Genomic DNA, 6,000 nt, shown 5'->3' with positions numbered 1-6,000 from the left:
CTGCTTTTTAAATCAGCTAAACATCGTAGTGGTAATGGTAGCTTGTGGGTCCACAGGCTCTGTCCCCCTGTAGTCTTTACTTTTGTACAGGGAACAACTAACAACCTCTGAGTCTGTGAATGACACCAAGCAGCAGTGTATTTTGTAAGAAGCTGATAGAGCCTGGCCATTTAGTCCTTTGTATGTTAATACAAGAATTTTAGAAAAAATCCTATAATGTACTGGAAGCCAATGCAAGGAGTATAAATGAAGACTATCAGGGTGTAGCTGTGTGGCAGGCATGTTGCAGACTCAGATGCAGGAGACACAAGCCTTTAATGCTAAATGCACAAAAAATAACAAAGTCCAAAAAGTAAAGTACAAACCACTGACTATACACCAAGCAATACAGAAACCACAGGAAACACACAGCTGACAGAGACACAACAAAGGACAAAGAAAGACTCACACAATATATGTAGAGGGATGATCAGGCCAGAGAGACACAGTTAAACTGCATCAGAATAACAAGATATGGGGGAAGTAAAACAACATACCAAACACAAAATAATTAATTATATGACTAATTATCAAAATAAAACCCGAAAAAAACTCAGCTGGAAAGAAAACACCTAGCACAGAGACAAGAAAGGACTAAGCACACAGTCAAACAAATTTTATATTATGAGAGAACTAAAATCAGAAAGACAATACTAACAGAACTGTCAATGCAAGATTTCTTTACACAACTCAACCTGGACAAGTAAACACAACAAAACAATGTGATAACAAATGAAAAGCAAAAAGAATCAGTGGAGAATGTTAGGATTACCTTAGGAATGGTAAATGGCCTGTATTTGTATAGCGCTTTACTAGTCCCTAAGGACCCCAAAGCGCTTTACACAACCAGTCATCCACCCATTCACACACTGGTGATGGCAGCTACATTGTAGCCACCCTGGGGCGCACTGACAGAGGCGAGGCTGCCGGACAGAGGCGCCACCAGGCCCTCTGACCACCAGTAGGTAACAGGTGAAGTGTCTTGCTTAAGGACACAACAACCGAGACTATCGGAGCCGGGACTCAAACCGCCAACCTTCCGATTACAAAACGAACTGCCAGCTCTTGAGCCACGATCGCCCCATAATAGGAGCCACAAGTAAGCCTGCAATTATAGAGCAAAGTGCTCTATTGGCATGGTGTGGTCCTGTGAGATAAAATGGGACATTATTATTCAAGAACTTGTATGTGAGAAGAATTTTACAATTTACGATTAAAATTTACAAGCTTGATTTATTTATAGCAGAGAGGTTAGAATTCAGAGGCTAAATGATTGAAAAAATGCAGCATACCATCTTGAATCACATTTGTTTGTCTCACAGCCTAATTTTATTTTAAAGCAATTTTAGCCATTGCATAATAACATATTTATTTTAAAACAAGGGTTTGCTTTTATTTGGATGTAAAGGATTCCAGTTACATCCCGAGTCATAGCCAAGATAAAAAAAAAAAGACTATTCTTATGCACCTATAAAATTCTGTAAGTATCAGTGATTATTGTAATGAGTGTTCTAGAAAGAAAACAAATAATAGATAGCCTGAGGTGTCTTATGAAAATCTAAGTACAATTTCAAGTAGGGAGAAAAGCAGGGTATATCCTGGACAGATAGCCAGTAAAGTTGGACAGCACATTATAAATTTTGTTTAGCAACCCAAGCAAAAAAAGTGGCTCCCACCAGGAGTGTAAGGAGAGAAGAAAGCAGGATAAATATACTGGGTTTAAGCAGGGTTGTCTACAACTTCCCTGAGCACAAGGCCCAAATGATGAAGCTCTAAAGAGCGAGTAGTTTGAGTAGTAGAGGTTTATATAAGGAATTCATCCATTGTTACACTCATATGTTGAACATATAAACTCATACTATGACATGTTTGCATGATATATATAGAAGTTGGTCCACTGGAAATGATTGTTGAATGAGATGTTTGTTATAAAGTGACCCATCCAGTCAGTGTTTGGGGACCTGTGGTTAATAGGCCTGTCTTCTTTGTTCCGTCCATAGTCATTCCAGTTGTCTTTGGGATTGTGATAGTTTAGTTGAAAAAGACCATGTAAGTTCGTAGCACAAGCTTAAATAAATATGTCTGTTTCCCCGACTGCTTACTGCAGTTGCTGTCCATGGTGCTGATCAAAGGGTGCAATAATTCTATTGAGGTAAAAAAAAAAAAATTCTAAGAAATGTAAAAACAAAAAGCTTTTCAGCCTTAACACATTCTGTGAGTTTAAATAAAAGAGAGGGAAATTAATTGAATGCGTGCCCGTTAAATCCCTGCCACCGAGTGTGTTTTTCCTTTTATCCAACAGATGTCAGGATTGTGTTTCAGTTGCGGCCTCGCTCGGGGCCGAGAGGAGGATGCTGTTAGGAGGAAAATCGGCGCTGGGACCTGGCTACATGCTCGGCTTATTTGGATGTTGAGGAAACATGGCGACCGGCGAAAGGAAGGAGAGGGAGCAGCAACCACTTTGGGATTAACGCATCGTTTGAGACATATGGATATACACGGAGTGCCCCGTACCGACTTAATTCACACATTGGAGGTTATCTTCAACGCTCACACCGACGCATTTTGCCGCAAACGCTGCTTACTGGTGAGTAGATGGCGGGTACACCAAAGACGCTCTCCTCTCTGGAAGTGGCTAGTTAGCAAACGTGTGCTAGCTGCTTTAGCATGCGAGTTAGCATGGGCTGGAATGTGCATCTCGGCTGAACTACAGTCCGCACCGTTATCGCTGGTGTTAGCATGACAGTGGCAACCTCGGGAAAAATACAACGAACCCGCGGTAACTGTGGAAACACCAGCTGCCATCTTTATTTGCAGTAAAGTTATTGAAGGCCGTACATTTGAAGGAACGTCACCCGTTTAGCTTGACAGTTGAGGTTCAGATAAGCTGACGCTAGTGATCAGCTGGTCGCTAGCTGCATGTTGTGGGCTAGCGTAGCTGCAAACTGAGGGGATTGCTGGTTGGTTGTGTTTTCACTCACTGACGGTGGAGCTGAGTCCTAAAGCAGGACTTTAACAGATCGCAGCCATTGGAAAACACACAGGACCGCTGGTAATTAAAACGTTCGGGGTACATGTGCAGTATGTGGCTTTGGATAAACGCATTATTTTTTTTTATTAGAGGTGGCTAAATCGGGTTGCAGTGAGTGTTTCGTAGTAGCTGGTCTTTAAGGGGCAAATTCGCAATGACTGGCAAAGCTATAGCGGTCACATCGTCCTCATTTTACTGTCTGCTCTGCGCCTGATGTGCAGCAGTCACCTGTGTGTGCGCATTGTCCCTGAGTGTATGGCTATCTGCCCGGATGCCTGCACACAAGCTAATCACCTCGCAGCAGGATGGGGCAGAAAACTTGTTTCATGCTGGAGCACTGTGAAAGGTGCGGTATGACATGTACACAAATACACACGATACAATTAAAAGCTACATAACATTTCTGCTTGTAAAGGTGGGAGGTGGGGGGCTGAACTGTCATCCAGCAGCCACTAGAAATAGCAGTGAATATGTAGAGGTCTGTTATTGCAGTGAACTGGTAAGTGAGCATCATTTGAGTCTAATCTAATCTTAAAAACCTGATTAGTTGAGGTGGCTGTTGATGGCTGTGCTAAACTCAATTTCTGAATTGAGTTTATATCTACATAGAGAGCTGTGTGTGAATAAATAACAGTCTCTGTGTTCTAGCATTGGAAGCAGGAAGCCCTGAGTGTATGTCGGTGTTTGTCATGTACTGTATGGTGAATGTTTTTTCCTCATAAAAGTTAAGTTACCAAGCAAGCAAACTGGCTATAATTCAGAAATAATACTAGGATAATTAGTCTAATAAGTAGGCTTGGAGGGGTTTGGAAAAATTACTTCATTGGCTTTTGGATCTTGTGTTGACTATTTTTTGTGAGTATTTGCTGTGTGCCAGAATAGGCAGCAGGGTTTGTCCTGCATAAAAACATTTAGTGCCCCCAACCCCCAAGAGGTTTTGGTGTTCACCAACAGGAAACTCACCAGGGCTGCAGTGAAATAGTTTATAACCAATTTGTTTAAGTGTGATTTTCATTTAGTTAACAGTAAAATCACTTTTGTTTAACAAATGGCCCGAAATAACAGGAAAATGAATGGACCTCTGTTAAGTAAGATAACACTGACTGGTTATTTTAAACTATATGTGGACCTCTTGTGCATAGTCACCCCTAAAAGACCTTTTTTTGAGCCAAGAAAAACACTAAAAGCACTGCCATGCCTTTCAGTGGAGGGAGAAAAGGATACCCAAACATGGGGAGAACTCGCACTCTCCACACAGAAAGGTCCTACCTATGTTTGAATTTAGATCTTTCATGCTGTGAGGCAACCACTGAGCTACTGTGCTGACAGTTGATCAGTTAGTCCTTAAAAGTCCTTTACAGACACGTTCTTAAGCCTTACCCGGCAGCTTTTATCACTGCAGTGCAGCTTTCTTTATCGGACTGCTCTGCATAAACACTGCATCACATTGAATAATTTGAAAACTCGAGGCACAGAAACCCGATTGCTGCTAACTACCAGTAACCGAATTATTCCTTAACTTTGTTCTGTCGATGTGCAAACCCAAACAGTTAGCTAAAGCTCTCCCCCAAGTCACCTGAGAATTATTTCTTCTTTATTATTGTTTGGAAAACTTCTTGGACTTTAGTGCTGTCCATGTGAGGTGATTGTACTGCCTTTTCCACATATAATACCATTAGTGACACTCATATAGTTTATTTCATCTGTAAGGAGTAACCCTGTTACTTTTTTTTAGCTACAAAAAAGCAAATGGGTTACACTTCTGGGCAGCAATACTGTCACATGCAAATTTCTATGCTGTAAAATACAGCAGCGTTGGCAAGAAGGCTTAGTGGTGTTCTGCCTCCAGTTAGTTAGACCCGGTCTACCAAGCGTTTGTCAAGTTCCCCTTTTGTTGTGATTTACTGAGGTGACTCAAGACCTGCCAGCATTTGGTGGTGCAGTCTTGACTGTGTAGCCTCCGGGTCTTCCTTTCTTCTGTTTTTCTCTCACGGTGATTCAGGGCTAACAGGCACTGAAACTTTGAACCTTTTATCATTGGTTATCCAGAGTTTACTCCCCGGGGCTACAACAGGGCTTACTTTGACCTAAATACAATTAGGAAAAAATGAACCCTGTTGGAATTATAAGGATTTCTACATTGATTATTCATAAAATGTGTTCTGATTTTCATCTAAGCCATAATTATACAAACACGGAGACAGCTGTTCTTTTCATGCATTTATTAAACCCAACAGCATACATTTGTCCTCGCTCTGCAGCTGTAGATTGTTGTTGTTTTGCTATTTTGGGGGGTAAGGGAGATTAAGTGGTTAATCCTGTAAGTATTTGATTGTTTGGACAGTGCCTTATGTCTCCCGAATGTCAGCATAAATGCTGGCCTAAATGAATTTGTTTACTCATTTCCTCTCTGCTTTGCTTGCTTTTATAACGGTCAGCTATTAAGAATCATTCCCAAGGATCTGCAATAGATTAACAGTAGTTTTCCAGTGTGATGACAGTTTGCTTTGTTCTGGCCATCATCTACACTCTGATAACAAATGGAGATTTTGCTTCAGCTAGCTATTTGTGTAGGAATCCTACTTGGTTTTCCAAAGCTATTCTTGCATTATATATGCGCTATCAGCCCCAATACAGTTTTTACAACTTTTATGTCAGGGATTTAGGTAAGTAACAGTTATATATTTGGTTGACACCAAGTTATAGTTAACTAAAATTAAAACAAAACAGAGTATGAAAGAAAGAGTCTAGTGAACTAACTGTATATGTTCTTGTGGTGACCTTTGAGAATAAGGGAGCAGCCAAAGTGGCTTCTGTGTTCAAATTTGTGAGTACAACCAGCACAAAGAAGTACTACTACAAAGTATTGTTGTCTTTTACAGTTCTGAACATCATAATTACTGCATTACAATCTACCATTATACAAACAA

The 6,000-nt window shown here is 40.8% G+C and overlaps 1 protein-coding gene across 1 annotated transcript in view; it reads left to right on the top strand.

The window, feature by feature from the left end:
- The first annotated feature begins 2,405 nt into the window (after positions 1-2,405).
- Positions 2,406-6,000, top strand: part of wdfy3 (WD repeat and FYVE domain containing 3) — a 129,733-nt gene continuing 126,138 nt past the window's right edge. The window contains exon 1 of the mRNA XM_085426451.1: positions 2,406-2,626. The gene's annotated coding sequence lies outside the window, so the exon portion shown is untranslated. The remainder of the gene's footprint in view (positions 2,627-6,000) is intronic.

The sequence above is a fragment of the Rhamphochromis longiceps genome, linkage group LG12, assembly GCF_057381845.1.
Source record: "Rhamphochromis longiceps isolate RC_006_pf linkage group LG12, R_longiceps_female_GT1.1, whole genome shotgun sequence".
Taxonomy (NCBI): Eukaryota; Metazoa; Chordata; class Actinopteri; order Cichliformes; family Cichlidae; genus Rhamphochromis; species Rhamphochromis longiceps.
The sequence above is the reverse complement of the archived record's forward strand: the minus strand, read 5'-3'. Positions and strand labels throughout refer to the sequence as shown.